Source organism: Urocampus carinirostris, chromosome 14, assembly GCF_059441175.1.
Source record: "Urocampus carinirostris isolate Australia breed hairy pipefish chromosome 14, RoL_Ucar_1.0, whole genome shotgun sequence".
Lineage (NCBI taxonomy): Eukaryota > Metazoa > Chordata > Actinopteri > Syngnathiformes > Syngnathidae > Urocampus > Urocampus carinirostris.
This window is the reverse complement of record NC_142362.1, coordinates 14363037-14384186: the sequence shown is the minus strand read 5'-3', so window position 1 is coordinate 14384186 and position 21150 is coordinate 14363037. Positions and strand designations below refer to the sequence as shown.

Genomic DNA, 21150 nt, shown 5'->3' with positions numbered 1-21150 from the left:
TGCCATATAAACAGTTGATCTGGGTCTGTTTCCAGGGTGACACTGGTCAATTCTGTTAAATTCATGCTGTAGTTTTCTCTTTTTTCTGAACGTACGTAGGTTCTCCGTAATCAGCATATACTAGCACAGGCTTTGTGTATCAGAGTTTAGTATTTGCCCCGCTTGTGGATCACCAGAAGACTTTCTTTGGGGGTGAAGAAGTAAAAATGTTGTAGTGCAAGAGGTCTCTACATTCTACCTCTGAAAATACAAACTATACGACTTTGGTGGGACTCGAACCCACAACCTTTGAATTACTACAGTTTCGTATTTCTTAGAAGTCCAATGCGCTGTCCATTGCGCCACAGAGCCAGTAATAGTTATAAGCGCGTGCCCTGGGTCCGATTTTTGGTCATAACAGTCCAACAATCTACGTAGCATCTGTCATGGTTCCCGGTCAAAATTTTGTGGACCGTGTGTTGTTACAGCTTTTGTGATGTTGTGGTTAGCATATCTGTCGACCAAGCAGTTGTCTTGCGTCAAATTCATGGCTATCGCAGTTTGATTTTGGTTCATTTATAAGCTTATACGTCAGGGCAGTTCTGTGGAATTTGGCCTTTTGTCTTTGGAAACAGGTTTGAAACTTGTGTTTAATGCTTCTTCCAGCACTGGTGGTGTAGTGGTCGACATAGGTGCCCCCAAGCAGATGAACCTGGTCTGGTTGGTTAGATTATCAGTAGTCCAAGCAGTTGAGTTTACCACTGGTTTAGGTGTTTCTCGTGTCGTTGTAGCATAACTGCCATATAAACAGTTGATCTGGGTCTGTTTCCAGGGTGACACTGGTCAATTCTGTTAAATTCATGCTGTAGTTTTCTCTTTTTTCTGAACGTACGTAGGTTCTCCGTAATCAGCATATACTAGCACAGACTTTGTGTATCAGAGTTTAGTATTTGCCCCGCTTGTGGATCACCAGAAGACTTTCTTTGGGGGTGAAGAAGTAAAAATGTTGTAGTGCAAGAGGTCTCTACATTCTACCTCTGACAATACAAACTATACGACTCTGGTGGGACTCGAACCCACAACCTTTGAATTACTACAGTTTTGTATTTCTTAGAAGTCCAATGCGATGTCCATTGCGCCACAGAGCCAGTGATAGTTGCAAGCGCGTGCCCTGGGTCCGATTTTTGGTCATAACAGTCCAACAATCTACGTAGCATCTGTCATGGTTCCCGGTCAAAATTTTGTGGACCGTCTGTTGTTACAGCTTTTGTGATGTTGTGGTTAGCATATCTGTCGACCAAGCAGTTGTTTTGCGTCAAATTCATGGCTATCGCAGTTTGATTTTGGTTCATTTATAAGCTTATACATCAGGGCAGTTCTGTGGAATTTGGCCTTTTGTCTTTGGAAACAGGTTTGAAACTTGTGTTTAATGCTTCTTCCAGCACTGGTGGTGTAGTGGTCGACATAGGTGCCCCCAAGCAGATGAACCTGGTCTGGTTGGTTAGATTATCAGTAGTCCAAGCAGTTGAGTTTACCACTGGTTTAGGTGTTTCTCGTGTAGTGGTAGCATAACTGCCATATAAACAGTTGATCTGGGTCTGGTTCCAGGGTGACACTGGTCAATTCTGTTAAATTAATGCTGTAGCTTGTAGTTTTCTCTTTTTTGTGAACGTACATAGGTTCTCCGTAATCAGCATATACTAGCACAGACTTTTTGTATCAGAGTTTAGTATTTGCCCCGCTTGTGGATCACCAGAAGACTTTCTTTGGGGGTGAAGAAGTAAAAATGTTGTAGTGCAAGAGGTCTCTACATTCTACCTCTGACAATACAAACTATACGACTCTGGTGGGACTCAAACCCACAACCTTTAATTACTACAGTTTTGTATTTCTTAGAAGTCCAATGCGATGTCCATTGCGCCACAGAGCCAGTGATAGTTGCAAGCGCGTGCCCTGGGTCCGATTTTTGGTCATAACAGTCCAACAATCTACGTAGCATCTGTCATGGTTCCCGGTCAAAATTTTGTGGACCGTCTGTTGTTACAGCTTTTGTGATGTTGTGGTTAGCATATCTGTCGACCAAGCAGTTGTTTTGCGTCAAATTCATGGCTATCGCAGTTTGATTTTGGTTCATTTATAAGCTTATACATCAGGGCAGTTCTGTGGAATTTGGCCTTTTGTCTTTGGAAACAGGTTTGAAACTTGTGTTTACTGCTTCTTCCAGCACTGGTGGTGTAGTGGTCGACATAGGTGCCCCCAAACAGATGAAGCGGGTCTGGTTGGTTAGATTATCAGTAGTCCAAGCAGTTGAGTTTACCACTGGTTTAGGTGTTTTTCGTGTCGTTGTAGCATAACTGCCATAAAAACAGTTGATCTGGGTCTGTTTCCAGGGTGACACTGGTCAATTCTGTTAAATTCATGCTGTAGTTTGTAGTTTTCTCTTTTTTCTGAACGTACGTAGGTTCTCCGTAATCAGCATATACTAGCACAGACTTTGTGTATCAGAGTTTAGTATTTGCCCCGCTTGTGGATCACCAGAAGACTTTCTTTGGGGGTGAAGAAGTAAAAATGTTGTAGTGCAAGAGGTCCCTACATTCTACATCTGACAATACAAACTATTCGACTCTGGTGGGACTCGAACCCACAACCTTTGAATTACTACAGCTTTGTATTTCTTAGAAGTCCAATGCGCTATCCATTGCGCCACAGAGCCAGTTATAGTTACACGGGTGTGCCCTGGGTCTGATTTTTGGTCATAACAGTCCAACAATCTACGTGGCATCTGTCATGGTTCCCGGTCAAAATTTTGTGGACCGTGTGTTGCTACAGCTTTTGTGATGTTGTGGTTAGCATATCTGTCGACCAAGCAGTTGTCTTGCGTCAAATTCATGGCTATCGCAGTTTGATTTTGGTTCATTTATAAGCTTATACATCAGGGCAGTTCTGTGGAATTTGGCCTTTTGTCTTTGGAAACAGGTTTGAAACTTGTGTTTAATGCTTCTTCCAGCACTGGTGGTGTAGTGGTCGACATAGGTGCCCCCAAGCAGATGAACCTGGTCTGGTTGGTTTGATTATCAGTAGTCCAAGCAGTTGAGTTTACGACTGGTTTAGGTGTTTCTCGTGTAGTGGTAGCATAACTGCCATACAAACAGTTGATCTGGGTCTGGTTCCAGGCTGACACTGGTCAATTCTTTTAAATTTATGCTGTTGTTAGTAGTTTTCTCTTTTCTTTGAACGTACGTAGGTTCTCCGTAATCAGCATATACTAGCACAGACTTTGTGTGTCGGGGTTTAGTATTTGCCCCGCTTGTGGATCACCAGAAGACTTTCTTTGGGGGTGAAGAAGTAAAAATGTTGTAGTGCAAGAGGTACCTACATTCTACATCTGACAATACAAACTATACGACCCTGGTGTGACTCGAACCCACAACCTTTGAATTACTACAGTTTTGTATTTCTTAGAAGTCCAATGCGCTGTCCATTGCGCCACAGAGCCGGTGATAGTTACAAGGGCCTGCCCTGGGTCCTAATTTTGGTCATAACAGTCCAACAATCTACGTAGCATCTGTCATGGTTCCCGGTCAAAATTTTGTGGTCCGTGTGTTGTTACAGCTTTTGTGATGTTGTGGTTAGCATATCTGTCGACCAAGCAGTTGTCTTGCGTCAAATTCATGGCTATCGCAGTTTGATTTTGGTTCATTTATAAGCTTATACATCAGGGCAGTTCTGTGGAATTTGGCCTTTTGTCTTTGGAAACAGGTTTGAAACTTGTGTTTAATGCTTCTTCCAGCACTGGTGGTGTAGTGGTCGACATAGGTGCCCCCAAGCAGATGAACCTGGTCTGGTTGGTTAGATTATCAGTAGTCCAAGTAGTTGAGTTTACCACTGGTTTAGGTGTTTCTCGTGTCGTAGTAGCATAACTGCCATATAAACAGTTGATCTGGGTCTGTTTCCAGGGTGACACTGGTCAATTCTGTTAAATTCATGCTGTAGTTTTCTCTTTTTTCTGAACGTACGTAGGTTCTCCGTAATCAGCATATACTAGCACAGGCTTTGTGTATCAGAGTTTAGTATTTGCCCCGCTTGTGGATCACCAGAAGACTTTCTTTGGGGGTGAAGAAGTAAAAATGTTGTAGTGCAAGAGGTCTCTACATTCTACCTCTGAAAATACAAACTATACGACTCTGGTGGGACTCGAACCCACAACCTTTGAATTACTACAGTTTCGTATTTCTTAGAAGTCCAATGCGCTGTCCATTGCGCCACAGAGCCAGTGATAGTTACAAGCGCGTTCCCTGGGTCCGATTTTTGGTCATAACAGTCCAACAATCTACGTAGCATCTGTCATGGTTCCCGGTCAAAATTTTGTGGACCGTGTGTTGTTACAGCTTTTGTGATGTTGTGGTTAGCATATCTGTCGACCAAGCAGTTGTCTTGCGTCAAATTCATGGCTATCGCAGTTTGATTTTGGTTCATTTATAAGCTTATACATCAGGGCAGTTCTGTGGAATTTGGCCTTTTGTCTTTGGAAACAGGTTTGAAACTTGTGTTTAATGCTTCTTCCAGCACTGGTGGTGTAGTGGTCGACATAGGTGCCCCCAAGCAGATGAACCTGGTCTGGTTGGTTAGATTATCAGTAGTCCAAGTAGTTGAGTTTACCACTGGTTTAGGTGTTTCTCGTGTCGTAGTAGCATAACTGCCATATAAACAGTTGATCTGGGTCTGTTTCCAGGGTGACACTGGTCAATTCTGTTAAATTCATGCTGTAGTTTTCTCTTTTTTCTGAACGTACGTAGGTTCTCCGTAATCAGCATATACTAGCACAGGCTTTGTGTATCAGAGTTTAGTATTTGCCCCGCTTGTGGATCACCAGAAGACTTTCTTTGGGGGTGAAGAAGTAAAAATGTTGTAGTGCAAGAGGTCTCTACATTCTACCTCTGAAAATACAAACTATACGACTTTGGTGGGACTCGAACCCACAACCTTTGAATTACTACAGTTTCGTATTTCTTAGAAGTCCAATGCGCTGTCCATTGCGCCACAGAGCCAGTAATAGTTATAAGCGCGTGCCCTGGGTCCGATTTTTGGTCATAACAGTCCAACAATCTACGTAGCATCTGTCATGGTTCCCGGTCAAAATTTTGTGGACCGTGTGTTGTTACAGCTTTTGTGATGTTGTGGTTAGCATATCTGTCGACCAAGCAGTTGTCTTGCGTCAAATTCATGGCTATCGCAGTTTGATTTTGGTTCATTTATAAGCTTATACGTCAGGGCAGTTCTGTGGAATTTGGCCTTTTGTCTTTGGAAACAGGTTTGAAACTTGTGTTTAATGCTTCTTCCAGCACTGGTGGTGTAGTGGTCGACATAGGTGCCCCCAAGCAGATGAACCTGGTCTGGTTGGTTAGATTATCAGTAGTCCAAGCAGTTGAGTTTACCACTGGTTTAGGTGTTTCTCGTGTCGTTGTAGCATAACTGCCATATAAACAGTTGATCTGGGTCTGTTTCCAGGGTGACAGTGGTCAATTCTGTTAAATTCATGCTGTAGTTTTCTCTTTTTTCTGAACGTACGTAGGTTCTCCGTAATCAGCATATACTAGCACAGACTTTGTGTATCAGAGTTTAGTATTTGCCCCGCTTGTGGATCACCAGAAGACTTTCTTTGGGGGTGAAGAAGTAAAAATGTTGTAGTGCAAGAGGTCTCTACATTCTACCTCTGACAATACAAACTATACGACTCTGGTGGGACTCAAACCCACAACCTTTAATTACTACAGTTTTGTATTTCTTAGAAGTCCAATGCGATGTCCATTGCGCCACAGAGCCAGTGATAGTTGCAAGCGCGTGCCCTGGGTCCGATTTTTGGTCATAACAGTCCAACAATCTACGTAGCATCTGTCATGGTTCCCGGTCAAAATTTTGTGGACCGTCTGTTGTTACAGCTTTTGTGATGTTGTGGTTAGCATATCTGTCGACCAAGCAGTTGTTTTGCGTCAAATTCATGGCTATCGCAGTTTGATTTTGGTTCATTTATAAGCTTATACATCAGGGCAGTTCTGTGGAATTTGGCCTTTTGTCTTTGGAAACAGGTTTGAAACTTGTGTTTAATGCTTCTTCCAGCACTGGTGGTGTAGTGGTCGACATAGGTGCCCCCAAGCAGATGAACCTGGTCTGGTTGGTTAGATTATCAGTAGTCCAAGCAGTTGAGTTTACCACTGGTTTAGGTGTTTCTCGTGTAGTGGTAGCATAACTGCCATATAAACAGTTGATCTGGGTCTGGTTCCAGGGTGACACTGGTCAATTCTGTTAAATTAATGCTGTAGCTTGTAGTTTTCTCTTTTTTGTGAACGTACATAGGTTCTCCGTAATCAGCATATACTAGCACAGACTTTTTGTATCAGAGTTTAGTATTTGCCCCGCTTGTGGATCACCAGAAGACTTTCTTTGGGGGTGTAGAAGTAAAAATGTTGTAGTGCAAGAGGTCTCTACATTCTACCTCTGACAATACAAACTATACGACTCTGGTGGGACTCGAACCCACAACCTTTGAATTACTACAGTTTTGCATTTCTTAGAAGTCCAATGCGCTGTCCATTGCGCCACAGAGCCAGTGATAGTTCCATGGGCCTGCCCTGGGTCCGTTTTTTGGTCATAACAGTCCAACAATCTACGTGGCGTCTTTCATGGTTGCCGGTCAAAATTTGTGGACCGTGTGTTGCTACAGCTTTTGTGATATTGTGGTTAGCATATCTGTCGACCAAGCAGTGGACTTGCGTCAAATTCATGGCTATCGCAGTTTGATTTTGGTTCATTTATAAGCTTATACATCAGGGCAGTTCTGTGGAATTTGGCCTTTTGTCTTTGGAAACAGGTTTGAAACTTGTGTTTACTGCTTCTTCCAGCACTGGTGGTGTAGTGGTCGACATAGGTGCCCCCAAACAGATGAAGCGGGTCTGGTTGGTTAGATTATCAGTAGTCCAAGCAGTTGAGTTTACCACTGGTTTAGGTGTTTTTCGTGTCGTTGTAGCATAACTGCCATAAAAACAGTTGATCTGGGTCTGTTTCCAGGGTGACACTGGTCAATTCTGTTAAATTCATGCTGTAGTTTTCTCTTTTTTCTGAACGTACGTAGGTTCTCCGTAATCAGCATATACTAGCACAGACTTTGTGTATCAGAGTTTAGTATTTGCCCCGCTTGTGGATCACCAGAAGACTTTCTTTGGGGGTGAAGAAGTAAAAATGTTGTAGTGCAAGAGGTCCCTACATTCTACATCTGACAATACAAACTATTCGACTCTGGTGGGACTCGAACCCACAACCTTTGAATTACTACAGCTTTGTATTTCTTAGAAGTCCAATGCGCTATCCATTGCGCCACAGAGCCAGTTATAGTTACAGGGGTGTGCCCTGGGTCTGATTTTTGGTCATAACAGTCCAACAATCTACGTGGCATCTGTCATGGTTCCCGGTCAAAATTTTGTGGACCGTGTGTTGCTACAGCTTTTGTGATGTTGTGGTTAGCATATCTGTCGACCAAGCAGTTGTCTTGCGTCAAATTCATGGCTATCGCAGTTTGATTTTGGTTCATTTATAAGCTTATACATCAGGGCAGTTCTGTGGAATTTGGCCTTTTGTCTTTGGAAACAGGTTTGAAACTTGTGTTTAATGCTTCTTCCAGCACTGGTGGTGTAGTGGTCGACATAGGTGCCCCCAAGCAGATGAACCTGGTCTGGTTGGTTTGATTATCAGTAGTCCATGCAGTTGAGTTTACGACTGGTTTAGGTGTTTCTCGTGTAGTGGTAGCATAACTGCCATACAAACAGTTGATCTGGGTCTGGTTCCAGGCTGACACTGGTCAATTCTTTTAAATTTATGCTGTTGTTAGTAGTTTTCTCTTTTCTTTGAACGTACGTAGGTTCTCCGTAATCAGCATATACTAGCACAGACTTTGTGTGTCGGGGTTTAGTATTTGCCCCGCTTGTGGATCACCAGAAGACTTTCTTTGGGGGTGAAGAAGTAAAAATGTTGTAGTGCAAGAGGTACCTACATTCTACATCTGACAATACAAACTATACGACCCTGGTGGGACTCGAACCCACAACCTTTGAATTACTACAGTTTTGTATTTCTTAGAAGTCCAATGCGCTGTCCATTGCGCCACAGAGCCGGTGATAGTTGCAAGGGCCTGCCCTGGGTCCTAATTTTGGTCATAACAGTCCAACAATCTACGTAGCATCTGTCATGGTTCCCGGTCAAAATTTTGTGGTCCGTGTGTTGTTACAGCTTTTGTGATGTTGTGGTTAGCATATCTGTCGACCAAGCAGTTGTCTTGCGTCAAATTCATGGCTATCGCAGTTTGATTTTGGTTCATTTATAAGCTTATACATCAGGGCAGTTCTGTGGAATTTGGCCTTTTGTCTTTGGAAACAGGTTTGAAACTTGTGTTTAATGCTTCTTCCAGCACTGGTGGTGTAGTGGTCGACATAGGTGCCCCCAAGCAGATGAACCTGGTCTGGTTGGTTAGATTATCAGTAGTCCAAGTAGTTGAGTTTACCACTGGTTTAGGTGTTTCTCGTGTCGTAGTAGCATAACTGCCATATAAACAGTTGATCTGGGTCTGGTTCCAGGGTGACACTGGTCAATTCTGTTAAATTCATGCTGTAGTTTTCTCTTTTTTCTGAACGTACGTAGGTTCTCCGTAATCAGCATATACTAGCACAGGCTTTGTGTATCAGAGTTTAGTATTTGCCCCGCTTGTGGATCACCAGAAGACTTTCTTTGGGGGTGAAGAAGTAAAAATCTTGTAATGCAAGAGGTCTCTACATTCTACCTCTGACAATACAAACTATACGACTCTGGTGGGACTCGAACCCACAACCTTTGAATTACTACAGTTTTGTATTTCTTAGAAGTCCAATGCGCTGTCCATTGCGCCACAGAGCCAGTGATAGTTACAAGCGCGTGCCCTGGGTCCGATTTTTGGTCATAACAGTCCAACAATCTACGTAGCATCTGTCATGGTTCCCGGTCAAAATTTTGTGGACCGTGTGTTGTTACAGCTTTTGTGATGTTGTGGTTAGCATATCTGTCGACCAAGCAGTTGACTTGCGTCAAATTCATGGCTATCGAAGTTTGATTCTGGTTCATTTATAAGCTTATACATCAGGGCAGTTCTGTGGAATTTGGCCTTTTGTCTTTGGAAACAGGTTTGAAAATTGTGTTTAATGGTTCTTCCAGCACTGGTGGTGTAGTGGTCGACATAGGTGCCCCCGAGCAGATGAACCTGGTCTGGTTGGTTAGATTATCAGTAGTCCAAGCAGTTGAGTTTACCACTGGTTTAGGTGTTTCTCGTGTAGTGGTAGCATAACTGCCATATAAACAGTTGATCTGGGTCTGGTTCCAGGGTGACACTGGTCAATTCTGTTAAATTCATGCTGTAGTTTGTAGTTTTCTCTTTTTTGTGAACGTACATAGGTTCTCCGTAATCAGCATATACTAGCAGAGACTTTCTGTATCAGAGTTTAGTATTTGCCCCGCTTGTGGATCACCAGAAGACTTTCTTTGGGGGTGAATAAGTAAAAATCTTGTAATGCAAGAGGTCTCTACATTCTACATCTGACAATACAAACTACACGACTCTGGTGGGACTCGAACCCACAACCTTTGAATTACTACAGTTTTGTATTTCTTAGAAGTCCAATGCGCTGTCCATTGCGCCACAGAGCCGGTGATAGTTACAAGGGCCTGCCCTGGGTCCTAATTTTGGTCATAACAGTCCAACAATCAACGTGGCGTCTGTCATGGTTCCCGGTCAAAATTCTGTGGACCGTGTGTTGCTACAGCTTTTGTGATGTTGTGGTTAGCATATCTGTCGACCAAGCAGTTGACTTGCGTCAAATTCATGGCTATCGCAGTTTGATTCTGGTTCATTTATAAGCTTATACATCAGGGCAGTCTGTGGAATTTGGCCTTTTGTCTTTGGAAACAGGTTTGAAACTTGTGTTTAATGCTTCTTCCAGCACTGGTGGTGTAGTGGTCGACATAGGTGCCCCCAAGCAGATGAACCTGGTCTGGTTGGTTAGATTATCAGTAGTCCAAGCAGTTGAGTTTACCACTGGTTTAGGTGTTTCTCGTGTAGTGGTAGCATAACTGCCATATAAACAGTTGATCTGGGTCTGGTTCCATGGTGACACTGGTCAATTCTGTTAAATTCATGCTGTAGTCTGTAGTTTTCTCTTTTTTGTGAACGTACATAGGTTCTCCGTAATCAGCATATACTAGCACAGACTTTCTGTATCAGAGTTTAGTATTTGCCCCGCTTGTGGATCACCAGAAGACTTTCTTTGGGGGTGAATAAGTAAAAATCTTGTAATGCAAGAGGTCTCTACATTCTACATCTGACAATACAAACTATACGACTCTGGTGGGACTCGAACCCACAACCTTTGAATTACTACAGTTTTGTATTTCTTAGAAGTCCAATGCGCTGTCCATTGCGCCACAGAGCCGGTGATAGTTACAAGGGCCTGCCCTGGGTCCTAATTTTGGTCATAACAGTCCAACAATCAACGTGGCGTCTGTCATGGTTCCCGGTCAAAATTCTGTGGACCGTGTGTTGCTACAGCTTTTGTGATGTTGTGGTTAGCATATCTGTCGACCAAGCAGTTGACTTGCGTCAAATTCATGGCTATCGCAGTTTGATTCTGGTTCATTTATAAGCTTATACATCAGGGCAGTTCTGTGGAATTTGGCCTTTTGTCTTTGGAAACAGGTTTGAAACTTGTGTTTAATGCTTCTTCCAGCACTGGTGGTGTAGTGGTCGACATAGGTGCCCCCAAGCAGATGAACCTGGTCTGGTTGGTTAGATTATCAGTAGTCCAAGCAGTTGAGTTTAACACTGGTTTAGGTGTTTCTCGTGTAGTGGTAGCATAACTGCCATATAAACAGTTGATCTGGGTCTGGTTCCAGGGTGACACTGGTCAATTCTGTTAAATTCATGCTGTAGTTTGTAGTTTTCTCTTTTTTTGTGAACGTACATAGGTTCTCCGTAATCAGCATATACTAGCACAGACTTTCTGTATCAGAGTTTAGTATTTGCCCCGCTTGTGGATCACCAGAAGACTTTCTTTGGGGGTGAAAAAGTAAAAATCTTGTAATGCAAGAGGTCTCTACATTCCACATCTGACAATACAAACTATACGACTCTGGTGGGACTCAAACCCACAACCTTCGAATTATTACAGTTTTGTATTTCTTAGAAGTCCAATAAGCTGTCCATTGCGCCACAGAGCCAGTGATAGTTACAAGCGCGTGCCCAGGGTCCGATTTTTGGTCATAACAGTCCAACAATCAACGTGGCGTCTGTCATGGTTCCCGGTCAAAATTCTGTGGACCGTGTGTTGCTACAGCTTTTGTGATGTTGTGGTTAGCATATCTGTCGACCAAGCAGTTGTCTTGCGTCAAATTCATGGCTATCGCAGTTTGATTTTGGTTCATTTATAAGCTTATCTATCAGGGCAGTTCTGTGGAATTTGGCCTTTTGTCTTTGGAAACAGGTTTGAAACTTGTGTTTAATGCTTCTTCCAGCACTGGTGGTGTAGTGGTCGACATAGGTGCCCCCAAGCAGATGAACCTGGTCTGGTTGGTTAGATTATCAGTAGTCAAAGCAGTTGAGTTTACCACTGGTTTAGGTGTTTCTCGTGTCGTTGTAGCATAACTGCCATATAAACAGTTGATCTGGGTCTGTTTCCAGGGTGACACTGGTCATTTCTGTTAAATTCATGCTGTAGTTTTCTCTTTTTTCTGAACGTACGTAGGTTCTCCGTAATCAGCATATACTAGCACAGACTTTGTGTATCAGAGTTTAGTATTTGCCCCGCTTGTGGATCACCAGAAGACTTTCTTTGGGGGTGAAGAAGTAAAAATGTTGTAGTGCAAGAGGTCTCTACATTCTACCTCTGACAATACAAAATATACGACTCTGGTGGGACTCGAACCCACAACCTTTGAATTACTACAGTTTTGTATTTCTTAGAAGTCCAATGCGCTGTCCATTGCGCCACAGAGCCGGTGATAGTTACAAGCGCGTGCCCTGGGTCCGATTTTTGGTCATAACAGTCCAACAATCTACGTAGCATCTGTCATGGTTCCCGGTCAAAATTTTGTGGACCGTGTGTTGTTACAGCTTTTGTGATGTTGTGGTTAGCATATCTGTCGACCAAGCAGTTGTCTTGCGTCAAATTCATGGCTATCGCAGTTTGATTTTGGTTCATTTATAAGCTTATACATCAGGGCAGTTCTGTGGAATTTGGCCTTTTGTCTTTGGAAACAGGTTTGAAACTTGTGTTTAATGCTTCTTCCAGCACTGGTGGTGTAGTGGTCGACATAGGTGCCCCCAAGCAGATGAACCTGGTCTGGTTGGTTAGATTATCAGTAGTCCAAGCAGTTGAGTTTACCACTGGTTTAGGTGTTTCTCGTGTAGTGGTAGCATAACTGCCATATAAACAGTTGATCTGGGTCTGGTTCCAGGGTGACACTGGTCAATTCTGTTAAATTAATGCTGTAGCTTGTAGTTTTCAGATTCAGATTCAGATTCAGATTCAGATCTACTTTATTGTCATTCTAGTACACGTGTATACAGAACGAAATGTCGATGGATCTGACTCCCACAGTTTCCCTCAGTGTCCTTCAGTGTACAGATATAAATAAAGCTGTATTGTGTTATTTACCATAGTGCCGATAGTGCAAGAAGAGACGCTAACCAGATGTGCAAGATGGGCAGTCAGGTTAACAAGTCAGGTACACAGTACCATTATATTGTAAACAATAACACTGTAAGTAATAACACTGTAAGTAACAATAGTGCAGAGATCAAATGTGCAAGGAGTGGCAAGCTATAAAAAAACTGCCACTAGTGCAAAAGTCAAATTAGCAGCCGTTTAGATTTAAGTTAACTATATGTTAGATTGACCATTTAACAGTCTAATGGCCAGGGGGACTAGACTATTGCGGAGCCTGGTGGTCCTGCACCGCACACTGCAGTACCTCTTCCCAGAGGCTAGCAGAGTGAATAGTCCATGATGGGGGTGAGAGGGGTCCCCGGTAATGTTCTTAGCATGGGATAAGCAGCGCTTCTGGCCAATGTCCTGAATGGAGGGAAGTGTAGTCCCGATTATTTTCTCCGCTGTCCTCGTTACCCTCCTCACACTACCCCAGTCGGTAGCGCTGCAGCCTCCACACCACACAGAGATACAGCTGGTCAGGATACTCTCTATGGTGCCCCTGTAGAATGTGATGAGGGATGGTGGGGGCAGGTGGGCTCTCCTCATCCTCCGCAGGAAGTACAGGCGCTGCTGTGCCCTCTTAACCAGAGATGCGGTGTTCACGGACCAGGTGAGTTTGTTTGTGATGTGCACCCCTAGGAACTTGATACTGCTGACAACCTCCACAGCCTTGTTGTTGATGCAAAGTGGGGCATGGTTGGGCTGGTTTTTCCTAAAGTCGACAATGATCTCTTTAGTCTTGTCAACATTCAGGACCAGGCTGTTGTCCTTGCACCAGCCCACCATCTGCTCCACTTCCTCTCTGTAGGCCAGGTCGTTGTCATCCCTGATGAGGCCCACCACCGTTGTGTCGTCAGCGTACTTCACGATGTGGTTTGTGGCGGACCTAGGGGCGCAGTCGTGTGTCATCAAGGTGAACAGCAAGGGGCTTAGGACGCAGCCTTGGGGGGAGCCCGTGCTGAGGTAGATGACATCTGAACTGTTCTGACCTATCCGCACAGATTGGGGTCTGTCACAGAGGAAGTCCAGCAGCCAGTTCCGCAGGGGGGTGTTGAAACCCAGAAGCCCCATTTTGTCTACCAGATGTTGTGGGATGATGGTGTTGAATGCTGAACTGAAGTCCAGGAACAGCATCCGCACATGGGTGTTCTTCTCCTCTAGGTGTGTCAGGCTCAGGTGAAGCGCAGAGGAGATGGCATCCCTGGTGGAGCGGTTTGTCCTGTAGGCAAACTGAAAGGGGTCGAATGAAGAGGGGAGACTGGAGGTGATGTGCTCTTTAACCAGTCTCTCGAAGCACTTCATTATGATAGGAGTCAGTGCAACGGGCCGGTAATCGTTGAGTGATAAGATCTGGGTTTTCTTTGGCACTGGGATGATGTTGGCAAATTTGAAGCATGATGGTACTTTGGCTTGGTCTAGCGAGGTGTTGAAAATGTCTGTTAGTACACAAGCCAGCTGATCGGCGCACTCCCTAAGTACCCGCCCCGGAATGTTGTCCGGGCCTGGAGCCTTCCTTGTGTTGACCCTTCTCAGGGTCTTCCTCACGTCAGATGAGTCCAGGTGGAGTGCTCTTTCGTCCTGATTTGGAGCCGCTTTCACTGCAGGGGTGCTGTTTTGTGCCTCGAACCTACCAAAGAAATTGTTGAGGTCATTCAGAAAGTCCATGCTAGTGTTCTGCACTGGGGTGGTGTTTGGCTTGTAACTGGTGATGGCCTGGATGCCTTTCCACATATCCCTGGTGTTGGTTGTGCTGAGGAAACGTTCCTGAATCTTTTGACTGTACGTTCGCTTTGCTAGTCTGATGGCACGGTTCAGGTTAGCCCTCGCTGATAACAGCGCCTCCTTGTCACCAGATCTAAAGGCAAGGTTACGTACTTTTAGTTGATTGCGTATTTCAGCAGTCATCCAGGGCTTCTGATTGGCACGGGTGCATATAGTTTTGTTATTGCTGACGTCTTCTGCGCATTTACTGATGTAGGCTGACACAGAAATGGCGTACTCATCTATATTTATTTTGTTGTTGTAAGTGGCAGCCGATTTAAACATGTCCCAATCAGTGCACTCAAAGCAGTCCTGTAGTGCCTCCATAGCCCCCTCAGACCACACCCTCACCTGCTTCACTGTTGGTCTTTCTCTTGTTAGCAGGGGCTTGTATGCAGGAATTAGCATAACAGAAAGGTGATCTGATGAGCCTAGGTGGGGGCGGGGGGCTGCTTTATATGCACCTTTGATGTTTGTGTAGGCCAGGTCTAATGTGTTCCTACCTCTTGTAGCAAAGTTTACATGCTGATGGAAATGCGGGAGAACTGTTTTCATATTGGCCTGGTTAAAGTCCCCCGCCGCAATAAAAATGCACTCAGTATAAGCATGCTGCAGTTCACTCACAGTTCGGTAGAGAATGTCCATTGCCTCCTTCGTATTAGCGCTGGGGGGCACGTACACGGCCGTAATGATGGTCGCGCTGAACTCCCTCGGTAAGTAAAACGGTCTGCAGATCACCGTCAAAAGTTCAATGTCTCGTGAGCAGTGATTCGAGATTATCTTCGCATTTCTGCACCATTTATTGTTTGTGTAAATGCATAGACCGCCGCCCTTGCTTTTGCCGGTGAGCTCGCCGCTTCTATCAGCGCGGAAAGCAGTTAGCCCCACAATGCTAACCGCGTCATTCGGGATAGATGAGTTTAGCCATGTCTCCGTCAGAATCAAAGCACAACAGTTCGTCAACTCGCGGTTCGATGAGAATTCCACTTGTAGATGGTCCAGTTTGTTGTCCAGGGAGCGGACGTTGGATAGGAAAATGGATGGTAGAGGCGTTTTGAAGGGTTTAGCCTTCATCCGAGCCGTTAGCCCGGCCCGACAACCTCGTTTCCTTCCCCGGTCACAGCGCTTCCGCTTGCCACTTTTACTCGCTGCTTTGTAGGCCTCTGGCTTCTGTTGACGTAGCACTCCGAGGCTAAGTAAACACTCCAGAGTGGTCGTCGAAATTTGCGCTGGATTTCTGGATGTTCGCATATCCAGCAAAAAACTGCGATCGTATATTAATCTGCAGTTAGAGTTGTCTTTGTTCGCCCTCATAGACTGAGTCGAAGATTGGGGTTTTTGACCAAAATGTGAGAAACTGTCGGGAGCAAATCCGGCCGCCGCCGAGCAGGGCGCCGCCATCTTTTTTGTGAACGTACATAGGTTCTCCGTAATCAGCATATACTAGCACAGACTTTTTGTATCAGAGTTTAGTATTTGCCCCGCTTGTGGATCACCAGAAGACTTTCTTTGGGGGTGTAGAAGTAAAAATGTTGTAGTGCAAGAGGTCTCTACATTCTACCTCTGACAATACAAACTATACGACTCTGGTGGGACTCGAACCCACAACCTTTGAATTACTACAGTTTTGCATTTCTTAGAAGTCCAATGCGCTGTCCATTGCGCCACAGAGCCAGTGATAGTTCCATGGGCCTGCCCTGGGTCCGATTTTTGGTCATAACAGTCCAACAATCTACGTGGTGTCTTTCATGGTTCCCGGTCCAAATTTGTGGACCGTGTGTTGCTACAGCTTTTGTGATATTGTGGTTAGCATATCTGTCGACCAAGCAGTTGACTTGCGTCAAATTCATGGCTATCGAAGTTTGATTCTGGTTCATTTATAAGCTTATACATCAGGGCAGTTCTGTGGAATTTGGCCTTTTGTCTTTGGAAACAGGTTTGAAAATTGTGTTTAATGGTTCTTCCAGCACTGGTGGTGTAGTGGTCGACATAGGTGCCCCCAAGCAGATGAACCTGGTCTGGTTGGTTAGATTATCAGTAGTCCAAGCAGTTGAGTTTACCACTGGTTTAGGTGTTTCTCGTGTAGTGGTAGCATAACTGCCATATAAACAGTTGATCTGGGTCTGGTTCCAGGGTGACACTGGTCAATTCTGTTAAATTCATGCTGTAGTTTGTAGTTTTCTCTTTTTTGTGAACATACATAGGTTCTCCGTAATCAGCATATACTAGCACAGACTTTCTGTATCAGAGTTTAGTATTTGCCCCGCTTGTGGATCACCAGAAGACTTTCTTTGGGGGTGAATAAGTAAAAATCTTGTAATGCAAGAGATCTCTACATTCTACATCTGACAATACAAACTATACGACTCTGGTGGGACTCGAACCCACAACCTTTGAATTACTACAGTTTTGTATTTCTTAGAAGTCCAATGCGCTGTCCATTGCGCCACAGAGCCAGTGATAGTTGCAAGGGCCTGCCCTGGGTCCTAATTTTGGTCATAACAGTCCAACAATCAACGTGGCGTCTGTCATGGTTCCCGGTCAAAATTCTGTGGACCGTGTGTTGCTACAGCTTTTGTGATGTTGTGGTTAGCATATCTGTCGACCAAGCAGTTGACTTGCGTCAAATTCATGGCTATCGCAGTTTGATTCTGGTTCATTTATAAGCTTATACATCAGGGCAGTTCTGTGGAATTTGGCCTTTTGTCTTTGGAAACAGGTTTGAAACTTGTGTTTAATGCTTCTTCCAGCACTGGTGGTGTAGTGGTCGACATAGGTGCCCCCAAGCAGATGAACCTGCTCTGGTTGGTTAGATTATCAGTAGTCCAAGCAGTTGAGTTTACCACTGGTTTAGGTGTTTCTCGTGTAGTGGTAGCATAACTGCCATATAAACAGTTGATCTGGGTCTGGTTCCAGGGTGACACTGGTCAATTCTGTTAAATTCATGCTGTAGTTTGTAGTTTTCTCTTTTTTGTGAACGTACATAGGTTCTCCGTAATCAGCATATACTAGCACAGACTTTTTGTATCAGAGTTTAGTATTTGCCCCGCTTGTGGATCACCAGAAGACTTTCTTTGGGGGTGAATAAGTAAAAATCTTGTAATGCAAGAGGTCTCTACATTCTACATCTGACAATACAAACTATACGACTCTGGTGGGACTCGAACCCACAACCTTTGAATTACTACAGTTTTGTATTTCTTAGAAGTCCAATGCGCTGTCCATTGCGCCACAGAGCCGGTGATAGTTACAAGGGCCTGCCCTGGGTCCTAATTTTGGTCATAACAGTCCAACAATCAACGTGGCGTCTGTCATGGTTCCCGGTCATAATTCTGTGGACCGTGTGTTGCTACAGCTTTTGTGATGTTGTGGTTAGCATATCTGTCGACCAAGCAGTTGACTTGCGTCAAATTCATGGCTATCGAAGTTTGATTCTGGTTCATTTATAAGCTTATACATCAGGGCAGTTCTGTGGAATTTGGCATTTTGTCTTTGGAAACAGGTTTGAAACTTGTGTTTAATGCTTCTTCCAGCACTGGTGGTGTAGTGGTCGACATAGGTGCCCCCAAGCAGATGAACCTGGTCTGGTTGGTTAGATTATCAGTAGTCCAAGCAGTTGAGTTTACCACTGGTTTAGGTGTTTCTCGTGTAGTGGTAGCATAACTGCCATATAAACAGTTGATCTGGGTCTGGTTCCAGGGTGACACTGGTCAATTCTGTTAAATTCATGCTGTAGTTTGTAGTTTTCTCTTTTTTGTGAACGTACATAGGTTCTCCGTAATCAGCATATACTAGCACAGACTTTCTGTATCAGAGTTTAGTATTTGCCCCGCTTGTGGATCACCAGAAGACTTTCTTTGGGGGTGTAGAAGTAAAAATGTTGTATTGCAAGAGGTCTCTACATTCTACCTCTGACAATACAAACTATACGACTCTGGTGGGACTCGAACCCACAACCTTTGAATTACTACAGTTTTGCATTTCTTAGAAGTCCAATGCGCTGTCCATTGCGCCACAGAGCCAGTGATAGTTCCATGGGCCTGCCCTGGGTCCGATTTTTGGTCATAACAGTCCAACAATCTACGTGGCGTCTTTCATGGTTCCCGGTCAAAATTTGTGGACCGTGTGTTGCTACAGCTTTTGTGATATTGTGGTTAGCATATCTGTCGACCAAGCAGTTGACTTGCGTCAAATTCATGGCTATCGAAGTTTGATTCTGGTTCATTTATAAGCTTATACATCAGGGCAGTTCTGTGGAATTTGGCCTTTTGTCTTTGGAAACAGGTTTGAAAATTGTGTTTAATGGTTCTTCCAGCACTGGTGGTGTAGTGGTCGACATAGGTGCCCCCAAGCAGATGAACCTGGTCTGGTTGGTTAGATTATCAGTAGTCCAAGCAGTTGAGTTTACCACTGGTTTAGGTGTTTCTCGTGTAGTGGTAGCATAACTGCCATATAAACAGTTGATCTGGGTCTGGTTCCAGGGTGACACTGGTCAATTCTGTTAAATTCATGCTGTAGTTTGTAGTTTTCTCTTTTTTGTGAACGTACATAGGTTCTCCGTAATCAGCATATACTAGCACAGACTTTCTGTATCAGAGTTTAGTATTTGCCCCGCTTGTGGATCACCAGAAGACTTTCTTTGGGGGTGTAGAAGTAAAAATGTTGTAGTGCAAGAGGTCTCTACATTCTACCTCTGACAATACAAACTATACGACTCTGGTGGGACTCGAACCCACAACCTTTGAATTACTACAGTTTTGTATTTCTTAGAAGTCCAATGCGCTGTCCATTGCGCCACAGAGCCGGTGATAGTTACAAGAGCCTGCCCTGGGTCCTAATTTTGGTCATAACAGTCCAACAATCAACGTGGCGTCTGTCATGGTTCCCGGTCAAAATTCTGTGGACCGTGTGTTGCTACAGCTTTTGTGAGGTTGTGGTTAGCATATCTGTTGACCAAGCAGTTGACTTGCGTCAAATTCATGGCTATCGCAGTTTGATTCTGGTTCATTTATAAGCTTATACATCAGGGCAGTTCTGTGGAATTTGGCCTTTTGTCTTTGGAAACAGGTTTGAAACTTGTGTTTAATGCTTTTTCCAGCAGTGGTGGTGTAGTGATCGACATAGGTGCCCCCAAGCAGATGAAGCTGGTCTGGTTGGTTAGATTATCAGTAGTCCAAACTGTTGAGTTTACCACTGGTTTAGGTGTTTCTCGTGTAGTTGTAGCATAACTGCCATAAAAACAGTTGATCTGGGTCTGTTTCCAGGGTGACACTGGTCAAATCTGTTAAATTAATGCTGTAGTTTGTAGTTTTCTCTTTTTTGTGAACGTACGTAGGTTCTCCGTAATCAGCTCAGGAGGTAGAGCGCTCGTCTTGGGATCAAGGGATCCCAGTTCGAATCCCGGCTTGTCCGTGTTACATGCCGAAGTGTCCTTGGGTAAGACACTGAACCCCTAAGACCCCCAATAAGCAGGTTAGCGCCTTACATGGCTGCACGGCCGCTATTGGGAAATGTGAAGCACATTGTAAAGCGCTTTGGGAAGTCATTGACTTGAAAAGCGCTATAGAAATGCAGATCATTTCATTTCATTTCATATACTAGCACAGACTTTGTGTATCAGAGTTTAGTATTTGCCCCGCTTGTGGATCACCAGAAGACTTTCTTTAGGGGTGAATAAGTAAAAATCTTGTAATGCAAGAGGTCTCTACATTCTACATCTGACAATACAAACTATACGACTCTGGTGGGACTCGAACCCACAACCTTTGAATTACTACAGTTTTGTATTTCTTAGAAGTCCAATGCACTGTCCATTGCACCACAGAGCCGGTGATAGTTACAAGGGCCTGCCCTGGGTCCTAATTCTGGTCATAACAGTCCAACAATCAACGTGGCGTCTGTCATGGTTCCCGGTCAAAATTCTGTGGACCGTGTGTTGCTACAGCTTTTGTGATGTTGTGGTTAGCATATCTGTCGACCAAGCAGTTGACTTGCGTCAAATTCATGGCTATCGAAGTTTGATTCTGGTTCATTTATAAGCTTATACATCAGGGCAGTTCTGTGGAATTTGGCCTTTTGTCTTTGGAAACAGGTTTGAAAATTGTGTTTAATGGTTCTTCCAGCACTGGTGGTGTAGTGGTCGACATAGGTGCCCCCAAGCAGATGAACCTGGTCTGGTTGGTTAGATTATCAGTAGTCCAAGCAGTTGAGTTTACCACTGGTTTAGGTGTTTCTCGTGTAGTGGTAGCATAACTGCCATATAAACAGTTGATCTGGGTCTGGTTCCAGGGTGACACTGGTCAATTCTGTTAAATTCATGCTGTAGTTTGTAGTTTTCTCTTTTTTGTGAACGTACATAGGTTCTCCGTAATCAGCATATACTAGCACAGACTTTCTGTATCAGAGTTTAGTATTTGCCCCGCTTGTGGATCACCAGAAGACTTTCTTTGGGGGTGTAGAAGTAAAAATGTTGTAGTGCAAGAGGTCTCTACATTCTACCTCTGACAATACAAACTATACGACTCTGGTGGGACTCGAACCCACAACCTTTGAATTACTACAGTTTTGTATTTCCTAGAAGTCCAATGCGCTATCCATTGCACCACAGAACCACTGACAAATTTACGGGTGT

The 21150-nt window shown here is 44.2% G+C and overlaps 1 protein-coding gene and 20 non-coding genes across 21 annotated transcripts in view; all 21 read right to left on the bottom strand.

Moving 5' to 3' along the window:
* Positions 1-21150, bottom strand: part of chn1 (chimerin 1) — a 56393-nt gene that overhangs the window by 34619 nt on the left and 624 nt on the right. The gene's annotated exons all lie outside the window — the stretch shown is intronic.
* trnar-ucu (transfer RNA arginine (anticodon UCU)) lies at positions 259-351 on the bottom strand. Its single transcript has 2 exons — positions 315-351; positions 259-294 (listed from the first exon to the last, which is right to left on the bottom strand). It is a non-coding gene; the product is annotated as a tRNA-Arg (tRNA).
* Positions 1035-1127, bottom strand: trnar-ucu (transfer RNA arginine (anticodon UCU)). The gene is made up of 2 exons: positions 1091-1127; positions 1035-1070 (listed from the first exon to the last, which is right to left on the bottom strand). It is a non-coding gene; the product is annotated as a tRNA-Arg (tRNA).
* Positions 2600-2692, bottom strand: trnar-ucu (transfer RNA arginine (anticodon UCU)). Its single transcript has 2 exons — positions 2656-2692; positions 2600-2635 (listed from the first exon to the last, which is right to left on the bottom strand). It is a non-coding gene; the product is annotated as a tRNA-Arg (tRNA).
* Positions 3383-3475, bottom strand: trnar-ucu (transfer RNA arginine (anticodon UCU)). Its single transcript has 2 exons — positions 3439-3475; positions 3383-3418 (listed from the first exon to the last, which is right to left on the bottom strand). It is a non-coding gene; the product is annotated as a tRNA-Arg (tRNA).
* trnar-ucu (transfer RNA arginine (anticodon UCU)) lies at positions 4159-4251 on the bottom strand. Its single transcript has 2 exons — positions 4215-4251; positions 4159-4194 (listed from the first exon to the last, which is right to left on the bottom strand). It is a non-coding gene; the product is annotated as a tRNA-Arg (tRNA).
* Positions 4935-5027, bottom strand: trnar-ucu (transfer RNA arginine (anticodon UCU)). The gene is made up of 2 exons: positions 4991-5027; positions 4935-4970 (listed from the first exon to the last, which is right to left on the bottom strand). It is a non-coding gene; the product is annotated as a tRNA-Arg (tRNA).
* Positions 6493-6585, bottom strand: trnar-ucu (transfer RNA arginine (anticodon UCU)). Its single transcript has 2 exons — positions 6549-6585; positions 6493-6528 (listed from the first exon to the last, which is right to left on the bottom strand). It is a non-coding gene; the product is annotated as a tRNA-Arg (tRNA).
* trnar-ucu (transfer RNA arginine (anticodon UCU)) lies at positions 7268-7360 on the bottom strand. Its single transcript has 2 exons — positions 7324-7360; positions 7268-7303 (listed from the first exon to the last, which is right to left on the bottom strand). It is a non-coding gene; the product is annotated as a tRNA-Arg (tRNA).
* On the bottom strand, positions 8051-8143 carry trnar-ucu (transfer RNA arginine (anticodon UCU)). The gene is made up of 2 exons: positions 8107-8143; positions 8051-8086 (listed from the first exon to the last, which is right to left on the bottom strand). It is a non-coding gene; the product is annotated as a tRNA-Arg (tRNA).
* On the bottom strand, positions 8827-8919 carry trnar-ucu (transfer RNA arginine (anticodon UCU)). Its single transcript has 2 exons — positions 8883-8919; positions 8827-8862 (listed from the first exon to the last, which is right to left on the bottom strand). It is a non-coding gene; the product is annotated as a tRNA-Arg (tRNA).
* Positions 9610-9702, bottom strand: trnar-ucu (transfer RNA arginine (anticodon UCU)). The gene is made up of 2 exons: positions 9666-9702; positions 9610-9645 (listed from the first exon to the last, which is right to left on the bottom strand). It is a non-coding gene; the product is annotated as a tRNA-Arg (tRNA).
* Positions 10392-10484, bottom strand: trnar-ucu (transfer RNA arginine (anticodon UCU)). The gene is made up of 2 exons: positions 10448-10484; positions 10392-10427 (listed from the first exon to the last, which is right to left on the bottom strand). It is a non-coding gene; the product is annotated as a tRNA-Arg (tRNA).
* trnar-ucu (transfer RNA arginine (anticodon UCU)) lies at positions 11952-12044 on the bottom strand. The gene is made up of 2 exons: positions 12008-12044; positions 11952-11987 (listed from the first exon to the last, which is right to left on the bottom strand). It is a non-coding gene; the product is annotated as a tRNA-Arg (tRNA).
* Positions 16101-16193, bottom strand: trnar-ucu (transfer RNA arginine (anticodon UCU)). The gene is made up of 2 exons: positions 16157-16193; positions 16101-16136 (listed from the first exon to the last, which is right to left on the bottom strand). It is a non-coding gene; the product is annotated as a tRNA-Arg (tRNA).
* trnar-ucu (transfer RNA arginine (anticodon UCU)) lies at positions 16883-16975 on the bottom strand. The gene is made up of 2 exons: positions 16939-16975; positions 16883-16918 (listed from the first exon to the last, which is right to left on the bottom strand). It is a non-coding gene; the product is annotated as a tRNA-Arg (tRNA).
* Positions 17666-17758, bottom strand: trnar-ucu (transfer RNA arginine (anticodon UCU)). Its single transcript has 2 exons — positions 17722-17758; positions 17666-17701 (listed from the first exon to the last, which is right to left on the bottom strand). It is a non-coding gene; the product is annotated as a tRNA-Arg (tRNA).
* trnar-ucu (transfer RNA arginine (anticodon UCU)) lies at positions 18449-18541 on the bottom strand. Its single transcript has 2 exons — positions 18505-18541; positions 18449-18484 (listed from the first exon to the last, which is right to left on the bottom strand). It is a non-coding gene; the product is annotated as a tRNA-Arg (tRNA).
* On the bottom strand, positions 19231-19323 carry trnar-ucu (transfer RNA arginine (anticodon UCU)). The gene is made up of 2 exons: positions 19287-19323; positions 19231-19266 (listed from the first exon to the last, which is right to left on the bottom strand). It is a non-coding gene; the product is annotated as a tRNA-Arg (tRNA).
* Positions 20255-20347, bottom strand: trnar-ucu (transfer RNA arginine (anticodon UCU)). The gene is made up of 2 exons: positions 20311-20347; positions 20255-20290 (listed from the first exon to the last, which is right to left on the bottom strand). It is a non-coding gene; the product is annotated as a tRNA-Arg (tRNA).
* trnar-ucu (transfer RNA arginine (anticodon UCU)) lies at positions 21038-21130 on the bottom strand. The gene is made up of 2 exons: positions 21094-21130; positions 21038-21073 (listed from the first exon to the last, which is right to left on the bottom strand). It is a non-coding gene; the product is annotated as a tRNA-Arg (tRNA).